The sequence below is a fragment of the Ambystoma mexicanum genome, chromosome 4q (assembly GCF_040938575.1).
Source record: "Ambystoma mexicanum isolate Mex_15411 chromosome 4q, UKY_AmexF1_1, whole genome shotgun sequence".
Classification (NCBI taxonomy): Eukaryota; Metazoa; Chordata; class Amphibia; order Caudata; family Ambystomatidae; genus Ambystoma; species Ambystoma mexicanum.
The window spans coordinates 1,025,520,163-1,025,537,431 of record NC_090928.1 but is presented as its reverse complement, the minus strand read 5'-3'; positions in this window follow the sequence as shown (position 1 = coordinate 1,025,537,431).

Sequence of the window (17,269 nt, the reverse complement as noted above, 5' to 3'; positions counted from 1 at the left end):
AATTGCAAGGCTGGCGTCAACGTTTGCATTAATGGAGTCTCACCGTTCTCAATGGGACAGTTAATAAGTATCTGAACAGCATCTAACACACGTTCTCGCCACTCTTTCAAGGTACCCTCACCAGTTTTGCGCAACTGTGCCTTCAACAATCCATTAATTCTCTCAATTAGCCCTGAAGCCTCAGGGTGATAGGTGACATGAAATATCCAATTGATTGCTTTTGCCTGACAATAGTCTAAAACCAACTTCCCCTTAAAGTGGGACCCATTGTCACTTTGAATTCGCAAGGGAATGCCATAGGACACAGCCACCTGATCTAACAGTTTAATCGTGTTAAATTGGGTGACCCTTTTGCATGGCAATACCATTAAGTAACCAGAATATGTGCCCACAGTGGTACACACATATTGCCATCCTCTGCTAATGGGCATGGGCCGATATCATCGATTTGCTAAATCTGTCTAGGCAATTTACCCTTCAATGTGCCCTGAATTATATGTGGAATAGATTTTTGCTTCTGATGTTGACACATGGGACATTGTAGAATTATTATTCTCTAACGGAATGCTGATTCCCCTGTCTTGTGCCCACCTGATAGTAGCCTTCTCTCTGAGATGTCCACTTTTCTGTTGGGCCTATTTAGCAATCCCTTTCAAATCATCTTCCTCAGCTCTCGCGTCCATAATTGAAATTTTTGCATGTTTGTCTGCAACAGAATTGAACCACCGTTCTACTGAATCTGTTGCACAATGTGCGTCTATGTGATACAGAGTTACTGTAGTATGCATTAGCATCTCAGCAATGTCTTGCTACAATTCTTTCCCCCATGCTTCTTTAGCATGAATCTTCCATCCGTTCTTCTGTCAAGTAGGCAGCCACATCACCAAGCCATTAGCAACAGGCCATGAGTCTGTATAAATGTAACAGCTCCCTGGCATCTCCTGTTTCAAACCTGGTACACGGCATACCATTTCGTATATTGGCTATTCTTCACTTTGTCAGCGGTAGTTAATACCTTTTTCAGTTTGGGATTATAGGCTACAGCCTTCCAGTGTCACTCTACTGCAAAATATTTGGTTGAGCCATCAGTAAACCAGGCATGTTCAACCTGCTCACTCGATAGCTCTCCATATGGGATCCCCCATTTAACGGGATATTCACCAATTGTCACTTCCCCCTTGTGTTCCAAGTCTACTAACAGAACCCCTGCCACTTGTTCATGTAATTTGGCTACTCCACCCTTTCCTGTCTTGGCACGATGTTGAATGCACCATTTCCATTTGATAATACTAGCCTCTTGTGCGTGCCCAATCGATGTGTTTTGTGGGAGCTCAATATCCAATGCATGATTGGTATTTCCGGTCGGATCAATATATCATGACCCACCGTCATCCGTTCTGCATCCACAAATGCCCGTTAACAGGCTAAGAATTGCTTCTCAAATGGAGTATACCTGTCACGAGCTTCAGGCAACTTCTGACTCCAAAACCCTAAGGCAGAGGTCTTCAAACTGTGGGGCACAGCTGCATCCGAAGGGGGGCGGGGCGCGAGAGCCCAGCATGAAATGTAAAAAAAATAAACTAAAAAAACATTTCTTTTCTTTTTAGATTGGCGGAAATGAGCAGGGGTGGCTCACATGGTTGGACTGGACCATAATACTGTCTCAGGCTCCATTGAAAAAGCGCCCCGCAGTTGCAAATGGATGTTCTTTCCTTTAGACACAGGCTGTTTGAATAGTACCCATGGGGGTGTTTTTTGTTAAAATGTAAGCAAATTGTGATATTTAAAATATTCATTCAGCAACAATGGTCAAAACTACTAGCAGCATAGCCTGGTGGCTCATTCATAACGGGCAAAAGGGCATCCACCCAGTGGCCCCCTCATCCATTATGGAGGAGCCGAGGAGCCAGCCCAGTGAAACACTGAGCACTCCCTCAGCTGCTTTTTCCAGCTGAGGGAGTGCTCCTGTGCTGGCTGAACTGTCAAAGGGAAACACTGTTTCCCTTTGACAGTTCAGTTCCCCAGCCGCGTATGCTCACTGAGCCATGCAAGGCTGGGGGCGTTTTGCTTCGCTAGCCTTGCATAGCACATTGGACATGCTGGCTGGGGCACTGCATGTCTGTATGTGCGAGAAGGAGCTCCGGCGCCTCCTCGCACATACAGACAGAGCAACCAGCAGAGGGGCATTTCAGCACCCACGTGCAGGCCCCTGCAGATGGTTCATTTATGTTAATTTGTTTTTATTTAAATATGTGTATGGATGCATGTATTCTTGTGTTATGAGTGAGTGTAAGGTGATGGGTGCTTGCATGAATGATAGAGTGATTGCTGTGTGAGTGAGTGTGTGTGTGTGTGTTTGTTTGTTTTGGTCCGTTGAGCTGATTTTGGCGAGTGGGGGTACAGGGGGGAAGGAGGGTTTTACCCCCAGGACCTCCTTGATTGGTTTGGGCTGCCTCGCTGAGCTCGGTCGCTATGACATTTTTGTGTGAATTATTTATGCCCCTCCATTAAAAAAATTCCCCAGCTCCCACTGGCCCTCGGACTGTGTTGGGAACGGGGTGGGGGAGCCCAGGGACTGTGGTGGGAGCAGGATGGGCGGGTGCACTGGGATAGTGGTGGAAGCAGGGTGGGGAGAGCCTGGGGTCTGTGATGGGGTGGGGAGAGCCCAGGGACTGTGTAGGAGTGGGATGTGGGAGCCCAGTGACTGTGATGGGAGCAGGTGGGGGAACCCAGGGACTAGGGTGCAGGGACGGCGCACAATAGTTCATAGCCATTTCTTGGGGGCTCGGTCTGCCCAAATTTTGCTTATGGGGGCCCAGGCCAAAGAAGTTTGAAGGCCACTGCCCTAAGGGCACCCGCTTCCTGTCCTGATTTTGCCACAAACTCCAGTTGGCATATGCATCTTGTACCGATATGTTTAGTTCCACCTCTCCGTCCCTAAATCAAGTACTTTCTGAATGGTGTCTTTGGCTAATTTGAACGCCCTATCCTGCTCCTCACCCCATTCAAAAGTGAATTTCTTGCGTGTTACTTTGTGCAATAATCTGCCCCAAGTGCGGTATATGTTGTCTCCAGAATCGGAACAGCCCAATAAACTGCTGGGCTTGTTTCTTAGTCCTCATAGCTGAAAACGTAAGGATCTTTTGTTTAGCTTTTGGCACCATTTTGCGATGTCCATTATGACACTGAATTCCCAGAAAAATCACTGTCTCTGCAACACCTTGGGTTTTAGTTTAACTAACTTCCAACCCTTCCTTCCGTAACCTGTCCGTAATAGGATCTATGTGCACTCACACACTATGCTCATCTTTCCCTTCGATCAGTATGTCGTCAATGTAGTGTACAACCGGCACATCCGGCTTGCACAGGACTTTGTCCAGGTGTGAAGCCACCAGCCGGTGACAGATTGTTGAACTATGCATATAACCCATTGGTAAACGTTTGAACGTATACTGCTTCCCATTCCAGGAAAATGCAAACTGCTCCTGAAATTCCTCGGCAATTGGAACGGTAAAGAAGGTATTAGCCAAGTCTAACACTGCATACCATGTTCCCTCAAATTTCTGTACATTTTCAATCAGAGTTATGGCGTCAGGGACTGCGGGTATTAGCAGAGGAGTATGCTTATTCAACTCGCGATAATCAACAGTCATCCTGTAGCTTCCATCCGGCTTCTTAACAGGCCAAATCAGATTGTTCCAAGCTGTGGTCACAGGATGCAACACACCGGCTTCCACATACCCTTTAATGGTTTCCGAAATCAATCTCCTTCTGACTCCCGGGAATTCGATATTAGTTCATGGACACTCTCTTAGTGGCTATCGGAACCTGCACCGGGGGCATCTTCCCACATCTTCATCGTCCCACCACCACAGGGGTACAAGTGAATGCACTAACCCCAAATTGATAAAGTTTACCTACCAATCCGAGTGTTAATCCTTCTAAAATGTCAAATCCAATAATGTATTCAGGACTTGGGACAACCAATACTTGATAAGTGTCTATTTTCAAACTTCAGATTTTCATACCTATGTTTGTTTGAACGGCATGGGTCTCTTTGCCACCCAACCCTGTAATCGTGAAATGTCGACTCTTAAACCTTGAGGGATTTCCATGTATCAATGAGGCCTCCTCCCTGGTATCAATTAAGGCGATGAACTCCTGTATGTTTCCTGACTGCCAAAATATTTTTACTTTTACGTGAGGCCGTCTGTCTACCTTAATTTGGGCAGTTGTTACCAGAGTTTGACCATCATCCTATTCGTATTTTGAGTGCGTGTTTTTGGATTCCATCTCCACTGTCGCACTGAACATTTTCCTCAAATCAGGATAAATCAGCTGAGATTGCGGGGACATACCTGGTGACTAATCATCTCCTTTCTCAGGAGGCGATGCAAAAGAATCCACCTCCCTTTTGGGTTTATGTACTTTGTAGGGGAGGACTGGCCGCGAGGCCCTCCTCACCTGCAGCCTTCTCCCCAGGTGAGGACCATGACTCGGTGGCCGTCCCCTCATGCCACCCGGGCCCAGGTGGAGGAGGGGTCACCCGCCGACGACATTGCCCACACGTATCCGTTCCCTGCATATACCACAATTCAGTTAGGCCTAGAAGCCATCTTGTTTAGCAAACATGGCGTGAGTTCAGCACACTGTAACAAGGCCCCCACCTTTGGAGGGCCTTTCATGCATCTCCGCCGCCGCAGTAGCCCTGGTAGATCCGCTGCGAGCGCGTTCCCATGAGAAAGTCGGGTATGAGCTAACCCGAGATGCTAACACTGTAACATTTTATCGTTCACAATGTAATATTGCACCCCGCATGACCTGGTCCGCGAGGCCGGGGTGACGGGAAAAAAGCTGAAGCATCACTATCTGAAGAAAGTAGAAAATAATTCAAGTATTGGTATTAACGAACTACCTCTGTTTAAACAGATCCTGTAAACTGTGAATAAACCATAAAGATGTAACGTTACATGATACCACCCCAGGTCTGGACTAGTGCTGCTATAACCACAGAGAAAGATGTCGACCAAATGTATAGCCTTTATCTGTATAAGTGTTCTTACAATTTTATGTAGAAACCTGAACTCATATATGTTTTCTTAATCACCTAAAGCAGCGAGCATCAATTTCTGTAGGCCATAACCTAGAACTACCTCGTGTAACGTTTAATGTACATAAAATAATCACACCATGTAGTAAATATAATGTTAGGTAACGAAAAGGTACTCGGACCGACTGTATTAAAGAAATGTGTAACGAAATTGAAATATATATGTGTGTTTAAATAACATCAAAATAAGGCGGAACATTATAAAAGTTCTGCATTCAAAAGTTAGCAACGCACGAGGAAAAAACCTTTGTGAATATATGCAAGGCCATTCTCCCTCCCACCCTACCAAGCCTGCCAGATAAGGAAGCTAAGGCCTGTGCCGCGCTCCCTCACCTCCCCCAACCAAGCTGGAGCCGCTTCAGAGAGTCAGAGGCCCCGGTACCGCACCCAAGGCCACAGCCCGCCACCTGTGTTATTTACAGCACGGTAATAAACCCACGTTTGAATCCACTGATCTACCAGCACCCTCTCGTAAATTCCACAACCCCCCCTAGACCACCCCAATAATCATGACCCCGTGCAAAGACGACCCCCATCACTGGGACAAGACACAGAGACCCATTTATATAATAACTTCTAACGCGGCAGACAGACATGTATCATTCGGCTCAGGCCCCAGAGCCCAGCCCCTCGACCTAAAATACCGGTCAATAGGACACAGGTAAATCTCACCCCAACCGACAACCACCGGACCTCTCACGAGGTGCATTCCTCATGTGTTGCGTTTATTTTATAAGACAAACTGCTGAGCGATTTATTGATGAACTTAGATGTCGTTTCTTGAATAACTGCAGTGTGCATGGCCTAGGGCAAACGAGTCAGGAAAGGTATTCATCTTTGTCACAGGCTGCCCCAGCATACCAACACCGCTCGGATGACCTCAAGCTGGCCTGCCAGGCCCAACCCAACCCACGAGGCTGACCAGTGACGTCCTCACGCCAAAGACCAACCACGCTGCAGCAACACCTATAGTTAGTCGACGCCACCCAATCCCAATTAACTTGTGCCCCCTATAGTGTATAGGTTCTGATGACGTTTTTTGTATTAGAAATACGCCTGTCTTTGCTATTGTCAGACAGAGCGCTCTCGGAGGTTGCAGAGTTCTTTGCATGCCCTATTCTTTGGATAAACTCCCACTTACGCTCACCCGCACTCTGTCTTGGTCTTATTCCCATTACGGGAGAGTCCCTTATTGTCTCTCATTGCGGGGAGGATCGTGCTGAAATTGGGGGCGCTTCCTTTCAGTGGTGACCCCGATAGCGTGATATCTCCAAATTATTTTTCCTAACTCCTTTTTAACGACCCCCTTGTGGCACGAGAATCTCCGGTCGAGAAGGGATACGCACGGTGAGCCGGCTCCGGGAGGCTGCCCGCCAACGGCGACCGGCACAATAAGAAGTGCGCACTCAATGAGAAAGGGTACGGGATCCCGATTGGAAAAAAATCCCCTTTGAGTGCCGCTCGCCGGAGCCAGGGGCTGACCGTTGAGTTACCGGTGACACTGCCTGGACGGACCCAGTTTCGGAGACTATCGGTTCAAGACGGGCACGTGAGTACTGAGTGCGAGCGATCGTAAAGGGGAAGGGAGGGGAAACTGTGAACAGAAGAACGGGGACAGGTAGAGGAGAAGAATAACGGGGGTCTACTAAAGACGGGTCTTGAAACTTTCTTTATCTTTTCTTTGCATATGGCCATTAGGAGTAAGAAATAAGTGAAGTGGTAGAAGTGACGGAAACCTAGCTCCGAAAGGGGGTGGAAGGCGGCGCCGCATAGTGCTATCTAAACTAGTACTGGGAATATATGAAGAAGTAAGAAATAAGTTATTGGTGTCTGGCAAAAGGAGACACCGGGAATATTTTTTAGTGATTGCTACTCTCTCTATTTCTTTTTTCCATTCCACGGGGCAGGGGGAGAAAGCGAAAAGGGTATAAGGTAAATATACTTGTAGAAGAACTATAAAATAGGGAGCACATTTGTAGGAGTGGGGATTAAGTAGTGGCACGTACAGACGTGAACATAGTAACCTTAGCAGAAAAACAGGGACAGCTGGCCAGGGAGGAAAGGGAGGAAAAAAGACGAGGTGTGAGTGGAAAAGCATTGTGAAGGGTGCGCGCACCGTGTGAGTGTTGGAGAGGATCGGTTGACCGCGAGGTGGCGCCAGAGAGTGTTGACCATAACTAGTACTTGATCAGTTGCAAGCGGAATCACATGAGAGTGTATGGGAATGGGAAGGAGATGAGCTATGGTGAGTGAGAAAGGATTTGCGCAGTGAATAAAGTTGGGTGATAATTTTTTGAGACGTCCGCTCTTGTCTGTGCCATAAAGGTATACATACACAAACCTACACCTAACTAAAAGTAAAGAAGGTGGACACGGCTGTGTTAGTGATTTAGAGGATGGGGGCCGAAACTCCCTTGTCACATATTTGTAAGAGCTTACCGGGATACGCTGAACGAATAAATAAATATCACGATCAATGGGTAACAGAATTGAAAGGGGAGGGTCTGCCCCAGATTTGGCCCGAGGGAGGGTCTTTTGATAAAAGCGTTCTTGATATGGTACGAGCATGCATTAGCCTCAAGTATAAGGGGAAACAATGGCAAAATAGGAAGGAGATATTAGACCTCTGGGGATTGTTTGAGGAAGTACCCCCACCCAAAGCTCCGGCACCAAATATTGATCTACCTTCCACCACAGATAATCCACTGATGATTCCAAGAGAGGAAAAGGAACAGCCAAGTACAGAACAACCTGCGGAGGTGATTAGTTTGTACCCGATATTACCTAAACCAGCCCCCGCAGCAGGATATAGCGATCCTACTTATGTGCCTCCCCCCACAACTGGTACACCACAAAGACCAACAGCCCCCCCGCCATACGAAAGCACCAGAGAGCGCGCCCAGGGAAGCACACAGAGGGTGGATATAGAGAAGCTAACGAGTGACTTAGAGTCGAGGCTTACTGTGGCAAGGGATGAACTCTCAAGAATAAAAGACATATGTGAGCGCACGGCGTGCGCCCCTACACAATCAGGACGCACGTCTAGAGCGTCGAGCGAAAGTAGACAAATTGAGGAAGGATGGAAAAAGGGGGAAATACTGTTCAGAATTGAAGAAGAGCCGACACGAATAATAGAGATAGGAGCAGTAGAAGGGAGCATTGGTGACGTATCACGAGAGAGAGGGATCAGAGAGGACTTGTTATGTGATGTCAGAGGAGGGTTGGATGAGAGTGATAGGTTGAGTATGGCAGTGGGAGGGGAAAGCGAGGAAGTGGACGGTGCATGTTCGCTAGGGACTATAGACGACGAATGGATGGGACGACTAAGAAATAGGGTGGGGAAGATGGCGTCATTGGAGTCAGCAGCGACTAAGGGAAGGGAGGGTGCAACTGCAAAAGGGAAGTTACAACTTCCATTGATACACAGAGGGGGGGGGAGACCAAACTATATACCATGGGCTCAGATGGATAAGGCTAATTTAATGAAATTATTGCCCCAGCTGTCAGGGGGGGCGAGCAAGTGGATATATGCATTTGAGAAACATACCGCCGGCATACCGTTGGCAGTAGGCGATGTGAAAAGCCTACTAGTAACCGCAGTAGGAGATCAAGCGGACAGAGTATGGGCTAAGGCTGGTTTCCCGGCCGTGACGTTGGACTGTGATCGCCATGATGGGGCTTCCTTTAACACAGTACGAGCAAGGGTGTGGGACGCACTGCGGGAGACATTCCCAGATACCCCTGATTTACAGTCAGTAATGCAATGTACAATGAATGACGGGGAGGATGCTATGGATTACATTCTCCGGGTGCAGGAGATGTGGAGAGCGGAAACGGGCACGCCCTGGCACCAATCCACATCTCTATTTTATTTTATCATTAAGAGAGGGCTCCCAAAAGAGGTGCAGAAGGCACTCGATAAAATAGCAGGCGTTGAGGCAAAGGGGTGGCCAGAGATCCAAAGTATAATAGTGCACCATTGCAAAAGGATCAAAGAGAGAGAGAGGGAAGTAGCACAGAAAAGGTTGGCAGACGAGGCAAAGTTAGTACAATCAAAGCTAGTGAAGGTTGCAGCAGCGGTAGCAGGGCTCCCACTCATGAGGGAGGGAGACGAAGGAGAGGAGGGGCAAATAGCAATACAAGGAAGAATAGCAGCAAATTGGGCAGGACAAGGACAACGACAGTGGACTGAGCAGGAGCAGAACGGAGGTCCAACGTGGCAAGAGTGGGCCCCAAGAGCGGGAAGAGGTGGGTACAGGGGCCGAAGAGGAGGACAAGGGTATGGAGGAATGGGAGGGAATGGGTGGCAGGGTCCCAGAGGTCCACAGGGGAGCTGCTGGAATTGTGGGAGATGGGGGCACTACTCAAGAGAGTGCAGGAGCAGACAAAACAACGGGTTCCAGGAGACAGAACAGTACGGTCACCCCCACCCAGGAAGCCCCTACGGCCTCCCCATGGGACAATACCAACAACCAGAAAATGTAGGACAAAGAAGTAACGCACAATTACACGGACAACAGTACAGAACACAAAACCACCCACAGAATAATGACAACATGCAATACACGCCAGGTAACACTTTCGCCACAGTAGCTAACGGAGCGCCTGCTCCCGCACCTTACAGCGGGGTGTCAGTAGTTTCGGGGAACATTTTTGATCAGGGGGGGGCAATGAGACACCCCGCATAGGACAGCCCACAGAGAGCACTTGCGTGTCCAGTACTATCTACGACCCACAATGCATCAGAGGAACCATTGATAGGAGCGCAGATAGGAGACAAGCAGTTCATATTCATGGTGGATTCGGGAGCGGAGAAATCATGCATTAGAGAGGGCCGGTTCCCGTTATCTAATAGAACGTTAGAGACGCAGGGGTTCTCTGGGGCTGTAATTGAAGTTCCTTACACAGAGGCATTGGATGTGACAGTGGGGGGTAAAACAGTGAAAGCACCCTTACTGTACTATGAACACTCTCCCATTAATTTGCTGGGGAGAGATCTCTTAAGCAAACTAAATATGACAATATCATTCACAGGGAGCGGTATCGTATGTTCGACGCCAGGCATATGCCCCCTCCGCATATTAGCAGTAATACACGGCCACACAATCATGCAAGAGATCAGAGGGTTACCAAGAAACGAGGAGATGTTTGTTGAAGGCATGAGAACATTGGCTCTCATAGTACCAGAACTAAAAAGGATGGATTGGAGGATTCCAGCCGAATTCCTCTTCCGCCCCATAGCAAGCCCCGACACTGCTCCCGGGTCAGTGCTATCGTTGGATTTACACGCAGTACACGTGTCAGCAAACAGAATATGTGTGATTGGCGTTGACATGGAAGGATGTGAGTGGCGGACAGTACTGTGTACAAATGCAAATATCCCACTGAGGGAGCTCTCGGACGAGGAGCTATTTTCTGACACTGAGACAGATGGCGAAATAGTGATGGAACTAGCAATGCCGTGTGACATTGTAGTTACAGCCAGAAAAACTCAAGTTGAATTAATGGCAGTAGTAGGAGCACCACATACATTTTTTGATGACGACATGAGGTTAGTACCCACTAACATATGGACAAATGGCCCCCATGATGTGGGGTTATTACATGGGGTTCAGCCTGTGGTAATAAAACTGAAACCGGGAGCAATTCTACCCCGAGTAAAACAATATCCATTGTCACGCGAAGCAGAAGAAGGTATCAGAGAGACACTAGATGCACTGCTAGCACAAGGAATAATTGTGCCCTCAAACTCCCCATGCAACACATGCATTTACCCGATTAAAAAGGCGAAGGGAGGTTCATGGAGGATGATACAGGATTTACGCCCACTCAATGACGTGATTCAGAAGGAGTTCCCTTTAGTGCCGAACCCGGCGACAATACTGTGCAACATTCCGAAAACGGCATCCCACTTCACAGTTATTGACTTAAAAAATGCATTTTTCTCGATTCCCTTAGCAGAGGAGAGCAGGTACTTAACAGCGTTTACACTAGGGGGGAGGAGGTTCGAACACTGCAGACTACCACAAGGATATTGCGAGAGCCCAAGCATATTCAACAGGGTACTACATGAAGATCTGGGGAATTTGTCTGTAGAAAGCACAGTGATTCAGTACGTTGATGATTTATTGATTTGTGCACAAACTGAGGAAGAGTGCAGAAAGGACTCAATAACACTCCTGACATTATTGGCCAATAAAGGGTACAAGGTGGACAAGGGGAAGTTACAATACTGTCTGACAGAGGTCCTATACTTGGGACAGCTGATATCAAAGGATGGCAAGCGGATCATACTAGACAGGGCACAGGCGATTAGAGCAGTTGGGGAGCCCAAAACAGTAAAAGAGATGCAGAAATTTCTGGGTATGTGCAACTATTGCCGAGCATGGATATTGGATTATGCAGCATACACAAGGCCCTTGTTACAGGCACTAAAAGAGGCACAGCAGGAAAACAAACACATAGAATGGACAGAAGAGATGAACACAGCATTTAACTCACTAAAAGAGCTGATATCAAGCGCTCCAGTACTGGCAAATCCAGATTATGGGCGCGAATTCTTCTTATTCTCACACTGCAAAGGAACACTGATGACAGCAGTACTGACACAAAAGACATCGTTAGGGCACAAACCACTGGCTTACTATAGTGGCACCCTAGACGCAGTAATGCAAGGTCATTTCGCGTGCGAGCAATCCCTAGCTGCAGCCGCGTTCGCGATTGAGAAAAGTGCCACGATAGTGATGGGCTGTCCTGTGACACTGTTTGTGGAACACTCACTCTTTGCAATATTAGAGCGATCAAAGAGCACATTGACGACACAGCGCGCCACAGCATATGAAATAATACTGTCCAGCGCAAACATCCACATAGTAAGATGTAAAACAGTGAACCCGGCCACATTCATCACAGAGGCGTGCACCGTAGAGGACATGCAGAACCACAACTGCGCTACGTACACAGGTGACGAAGGTCAGGATCAAGTGATTTTTGAGAATGCCCTGAACGAGGGAGAGGTGTATTTCGTGGACGGGTCAGCATCAATAGACATGGAGACAGGAGAGAAACATGTGGGTATGGCAGTTGTACGATTAGAGGAAGATGAATACGAGACACTAGTGCAACACCGCCTCCCATCACACTATTCAGCCCAAGCAGCAGAACTAATAGCGCTAATAGAAGCCTTGCATGCCGCCAAGGGGTGCGCAGTGACAATATATACCGACTCAGCATACATGACAACAACAGTACACGGCGGGTTGGCACGGTGGGGGCGGAGAGGGTTTCGACGAGCAGATGGAACACCAGTTCAGCATGCAGAATTATTGAAAGAACTGATTGAGGCCCTGCAAGACCCCACGGCAGTGGCCATCGTAAAATGCCAAGCCCACACCACAAATGCAGATTTTATATCTTTGGGGAACGCGGCAGCAGACGCCGCTGCCAAAGAAGCTTCGTATTTACAGAAAGGTGTAGTAGGAGAGTACATGTTGCACCACACAGCAAGCCAAGAGGTCCCCACAGGATACAACATGATGCCCACACAGGAAATAATAGAGCTGCAAGAGGGAGCTAGTGCAGAAGAAAAATTGCTGTGGACTAAAAGGGGATGCAGCAAATCACCGACTGATTTATTGTGGCGACAAAAAAGTTCAGGAAAAGCGGTAATGCCAGTTACATTGTTAGAAATAGCATTTCAACAACTACACTTTCCCGCACATAACGCAAAGCAACACATAATGGCAGACATACAAGAAGATTGGTTTGCACCTTGCCTCCATGAACACATCACAAGGCTGGCTTTAGAATGCACGACATGTCAGATTTACAACTCAGGTATGACATTGCGCACACTGAGAGGAACAATACCAAAACCAAATGGCCCATTCAGAGAGCTCCACATTGATTATGTAGACATGGGAGAAAGATGTAACGGGGCTCGCTACATGATTGTGGTTGTATGTCCATTTTCGAGGTGGGTGGAGGCAGGCCCCTGTGCGCGCCCTGATGCGAAGGGCGCCGCGAAGTTCCTAGTGCGGGAAGTGTTCCCGCGCTGGGGGATTTGCGAAGTTATTCGCTCAGACAACGGCACGCATTTTGTTAATGAACTATTTAAGGAAGTGACTACCCTATTGGGAATAAAGCACAAATTATGTTCGATTTATCATCCTCAAAGTAATGGCGTAGTGGAAAAGATGAACGGTCTGTTAAAAAGCAGATTGTCAAAACTGTGTTTTTCCCTCAAAAAGACCTGGATGTACTGCCTGCCTTTGGCCCTGTTTGAGTTACGAAATCAGCCAAGTAAAGACCACCATTTGTCCCCGCATGAGATCGTCACGGGAAGGAGAATGCACACAGCGCATTCGCCTCTCCGTGAACGTTCTGATGCACACAGAAGTGCAGCAATATTGGGAGAGGAGTTCACAGAGTACTTGAAAAAACTGACACGGGCAGCGCGCGTAATTGCGAAGCAACTAGCCCCCCCCTCTACAAGAGAGGAGGGGAACACAACAGAAGCAGAGACATTGCCTGAAAAACCATTACAACTAATGCCTGGTGACCTTATATATGTCAGAAGTTTTGTGCGAAGGTGGAATGCGCCACGCTTCCATGGCCCTTATGAGGTAGTGTTTTGCACACCCACAGCAGTAAAGGTGAAGGGCCTACGATACTGGGTACATTTGACAGACGTACGCAGAGCCTATAGCGCCGTGGAAGGTGAGGTACAGGACGAGGCACAGGCAACTGCGGACAATGAAGTTGTGCAGAATGAATGATGGGAATTTTGTGTGCATTAAGTGATGAGCCTTGAACGCGACTGGCGCACGACAAGTGTACTGAAATAAATATGTGTATATATATATATAATTTTTTACAACTTTTGAAGGTTTTTGTGGTTTTTTTTTTTTTTTTTTTTTTTTTTTTTTGGTTTTGGAGAAGTTTTTTTTTCTCTCGACTTTCTTCTTTATATATGAAATAATGTACGGATAGTAATGATTGTAAAGTTACCTTGTCTGTGGACACACCCCCTCCCTCACCCACTCCCATACTTTGTCGAAAAAATGTCACAACGTTATAAATGTTTACATGCTTGTACTTAATGCACTTTTATGTTTCAAACAGGATTTACTATGGCATCGAATGGGCAGCCTGCAACTAATAGATTTGTTAGATTTAGAGAAATGTTAGTAGATAGATTGACATATTCATACGAATGTGGTTTATCAATGTGTGTTATTGCGTTCTTCATCTCAATATTTTGCCTAGTGACATATTGGGTCATAGCGTTCATCTCTACCGAGATGAACGAGGGGGGAGGGGGGAGTAACACCACCCTTGCCCCTGGCACGAATTCAATTACAAGTATGAATATTAAAGAAGGTGATTTTTTGGTCTGGGATGGATCACGCCTTGTATGGGGTTACTACACTGCACCACCCACTGCTGCCCCGTCACAATCAAGATATAAAGATATGGAAAATGGCACAATGCCCCTACCTGAAATATATAACAGCCCCACTACCCTTCCCGCCCCGATACAAAACAGCGATTTGTTGTTTATTGAGGAAAATGGAAAAGTAATTACGATGACAGAACACAAGCTCCTATATGAGGAATCGGAAAAGGGGGGTGGGAATGAGAGAGGGGGGCCTATTATTTCACCTATCGAAACTAAAAAGTATAGGAGGGGGGAGAGAAGTAGGCGAAGAAGAGAGACAAGCAGGAGGGGGTATGATGAGTATTATGGGTTAGGATTAGACAAGATGGAAGACCCACGACACCCCCACCAAGCAAATAAATGGTATGCAGATATGAGTGCAACAGCTAAACAGACAACCAATGAAAGCTGCTATGTCTGTTCGCTCATCCCCCATGCATCAGGTACACCCAAAGTGTTGTTGCCAAGAGAATTGCCCATTGTGGATGCCCAATGTCTCCTTCATCTCACACTGTGTAGAATAAAGAACACCTTTCAAGCACACGATGTCTCTTTCAAAATGATACAGGACAACAAAACGTGCTATTCAAAAGCGTCTGGAGTGGTCTGTCTTAAAGAACCTTTCTTTGCAATACAAGGGACGCTGTTTTCCGAAAACAAATGGAAAGATGAAGAAGTACTGTGCAAAGCGGAAGCACTGAGAGGTGTCCAACCAGACAAGCTGCGGTGGATGGAAAAGACGTGCTTACCAATATGGAAAGAACACATCTCTAAACTAACATGGGTAACAGCGATGGAGAAACCCTTCAAGCTACAAAGTGAAATTCAAAACGAACTGTGTTTCAAGGGAGAAGGAAAAGTGGCAATGGGAACGAACAAAAACTGTAACAAAACTCTCACCATCCCAGACATGAAAAAAGGAACAGCAGCACTAATGGACACATACTGGGTATGCGGGAATCAGGCTTACTTGCACCTTCCCCAGGCATGGAGTGGCAGCTGCTCAATGGCCACTTTGCATTCGGCCCTAATGGTGATTCCAGAAAGTCACGTCGACGAAAATAAAAGGACGCAAGGAAACATGAACAAGGATGCGACGTCTCCCACTGCAGAAGCGCACCTCTATGTCCTGTCCTCCGGAGGGAAAGAAGAGGAGCTATCACGGAACAAGCGAGCATCAAACTACATATCACAAGCATCATCCGATTTATTGGCACAGATCCCAGACAGGTATCGCCTGTTCAGCTCCGTGGAAACATTTTTTGCCTCACTAGTTTCAAGTGTCCAAGCAAGAGCAAATGCAAAATGGCTCCAGATCACACGGTGGGAACTGATTCAGCTGGCCAATGACACTGAAGAAGGGTTCAACATAATAAAGGTGGAACTACGAGCTCTGCGACTAATGACCATGCAGAACAGGTATGTTCTGGACCTGCTAACAGCAATCGATGGAGGTGTTTGCCGAAAAATAGGAAGTGCGTGCTGCACGTTCGTACCTTCTGAAGACGCAGAAAATGGGTCCCTGTCCCACGTCATTGAAGCAGTACATAACCTGGGAGAGAAGATGAAGCTGGAAGGTGGGGCTAAAGATAGCTCATGGTTCGACAATATCTTCTCCTGGGTTCCCTCATGGCTTGGAATGGCGATGAAGTTCTTGATACCAGTTGTGGTGGTCCTCCTCGTGGTGTTCTGCCTGTGCCAGGTGGGCCTCCGATGTTGTGCTAACGCAGTCCCTAACGGTGCAATGATGATGGTGACAATGGGCAACTCTGGTGGTACAATTAAGGCGACACAAGAAGTACATGTACAGACAGGAACAGATAACACTCCCAGATACCAGTTAGTGCCTATGTGCCGTGATAAGTACATAGTAGATAAACTATGGCACACCACTATCAAAGAACCCCGAGATGTGGAACTGGAATGGTATGAGGAGGTCTGGGTAGACTTGGAAGAAACTGGTGACTGTATATATTTAACATGTACCCCAGATGAGTATGCTAGAAGAGGTGAGAGCTTGAGGGGGGTATGCAGAGCCTGGATGCCTAGAAAAGGAACACCTGCATGGGATGACGCAGTGATAGAGGAGCAAGAATGTAGAAGATTAGAAGAGCTAAAGAATTCGTTACTTTAGTAACGAAAGGGGGGAAATGTAGGGGAGGACTGGCCGCGAGGCCCTCCTCACCTGCAGCCTTCTCCCCAGGTGAGGACCATGACTCGGTGGCCGTCCCCTCATGCCACCCGGGCCCAGGTGGAGGAGGGGTCACCCGCCGACGACATTGCCCACACGTATCCGTTCCCTGCATATACCACAATTCAGTTAGGCCTAGAAGCCATCTTGTTTAGCAAACATGGCGTGAGTTCAGCACACTGTAACAAGGCCCCCACCTTTGGAGGGCCTTTCATGCATCTCCGCCGCCGCAGTAGCCCTGGTAGATCCGCTGCGAGCGCGTTCCCATGAGAAAGTCGGGTATGAGCTAACCCGAGATGCTAACACTGTAACATTTTATCGTTCACAATGTAATATTGCACCCCGCATGACCTGGTCCGCGAGGCCGGGGTGACGGGAAAAAAGCTGAAGCATCACTATCTGAAGAAAGTAGAAAATAATTCAAGTATTGGTATTAACGAACTACCTCTGTTTAAACAGATCCTGTAAACTGTGAATAAACCATAAAGATGTAACGTTACATGATACCACCCCAGGTCTGGACTAGTGC